The sequence below is a fragment of the Littorina saxatilis genome, linkage group LG5 (genome assembly GCF_037325665.1).
Source record: "Littorina saxatilis isolate snail1 linkage group LG5, US_GU_Lsax_2.0, whole genome shotgun sequence".
Classification (NCBI taxonomy): Eukaryota; Metazoa; Mollusca; class Gastropoda; order Littorinimorpha; family Littorinidae; genus Littorina; species Littorina saxatilis.
In genome coordinates this window covers 34,917,432-34,919,261 of record NC_090249.1, presented here as the reverse complement: position 1 = coordinate 34,919,261, position 1,830 = coordinate 34,917,432, and the positions used below count along the sequence as shown (strand labels likewise).

At 39.1% G+C, this 1,830-nt stretch overlaps 1 protein-coding gene across 1 annotated transcript in view; it reads left to right on the top strand.

The window, feature by feature from the left end:
• Positions 1-467: 467 nt before the first annotated feature.
• Positions 468-1,830, top strand: part of LOC138966964 (uncharacterized) — a 22,185-nt gene continuing 20,822 nt past the window's right edge. Inside the window, exon 1 of the mRNA XM_070339374.1 lies at positions 468-1,784. The gene's annotated coding sequence lies outside the window, so the exon portion shown is untranslated. The remainder of the gene's footprint in view (positions 1,785-1,830) is intronic.

Genomic DNA, 1,830 nt, shown 5'->3' with positions numbered 1-1,830 from the left:
AGGGGGAATCGAAACGAGGGTCGTGGTGTATGTGCGTGTGTCTGTGTGTGTGTGTCTGTGTGTGTGTGTGTGTAGAGCGATTCAGACTAAACTACTGGACCGATCTTTATGAAATTTGACATGAGAGTTCCTGGGTATGAAATCCCCGAACGTTTTTTTCATTTTTTTGATAAATGTCTTTGATGACGTCATATCCGGCTTTTCGTGAAAGTTGAGGCGGCACTGTCACGCCCTCATTTTTCAACCAAATTGGTTGAAATTTTGGTCAAGTACTCTTCGACGAAGCCCGGGGTTCGGTATTGCATTTCAGCTTGGTGGCTTAAAAATTAATTAATGACTTTGGTCATTAAAAATCTGAAAATTGTAAAAAAAAATAAAAAATTATAAAACGATCCAAATTTACGTTTATCTTATTCTCCATCATTTGCTGATTCCAAAAACATATAAATATGTTATATTCGGATTAAAAACAAGCTCTGAAAATTAAATATATAAAAATTATTATCAAAATTTTTTTTTCGAAATCAATTTAAAAACACTTTCATCTTATTCCTTGTCGGTTCCTGATTCCAAAAATATATAGATATGATATGTTTGGATTAAAAACACGCTCAGAAAGTTAAAACGAAGAGAGGTACAGAAAAGCGTGCTATGCAGCATAGCGTAACCACTACCCCGCTCTTCTTGTCAATTTCACTGCCTATGCCGTGAGCGGTGGACCACGAGTATACGGTCTTGCTGCGTTGCATTGCGTTCAGTTTCATTCTGTGAGTTCGACAGCTACTTGACTAAATATTGTATTTTCGCCTTACGCGACTTGTTCTTTTTGCCGCTGCATTACGGCCTAGAGACACGGCTTTCAATAACTCCTTCTTCTTTCACCAACGAATTGCATAAGCTTTTTCGCGTTGCGGGTACATGGTTATTGTCGAACAATGTCTGTGTAGGCTGGTATTCATGACATGCAATAGCAGTAAGTGAATGAGAAACCACGAAAGGGGAGCGGTGTGACGATTTCATCTTTCGCCCGTGTTCATATTTCCACCTCGATATATACTCAAGACTGAAATGTTGTTTCCTGGTAAAATTAAGAAGTGAAATTATTAATGGACGAAAAGCATGTCAGTTTCTTGCATGTGAAGAAAATTGGTGGTGAAATTTAATAGATTTCACCCCCAAAATCGATTTCTTCGAAAACGTGTACTGAGTGGTTACGTCCCTTGAATAAGAAGGGGAAATATTTTAGGATGAATCAAATTTATAAGTTAAATACAAATAAATTGGTTGGACAAATTTGTCCCCATGAATGTAAGATACACATAGTCGCTAATCAGTACTATCGAAGGTTTTTTGTTTTGTTCAGTGTGGAGTTTATATATACTAGATCAACGAGGCCGAGAATCGAAATATGACCACGGCGAAAGATGAAATCGTCACACCCGCCTTCTTAGACATGGAGGCACTCTACTATATGTTTACTGGTGTGTGTTCGTGTCGGATTTAATAAGCGTGCTCAGAATTATTGTGGTAAGGCAATGACGGATGTGTCCTATTTTTCTCGTCGTGTCAGGTTGTTTTGTGTATGTGCATGTGTGATAAGTGGGTTCGTTGCGGCCAGGCGAGAACTTATGACACGATGATGTTGTGACAGAGGGAGCAGAAACTGAGGACCCGGAATTTGTGACTGCCCAATGCAGCCTTTGAAGCAGCAAACTTTGTTATAGCAGGACTTCAGCGTGTTTCAAAGCTTTAGCCTATGCAGTGTTATTGAGCCAGTGTCGAGGGTAAGTGTCACGAAAGCTAGGCTAATACTGTGTTAGAGTATATTTT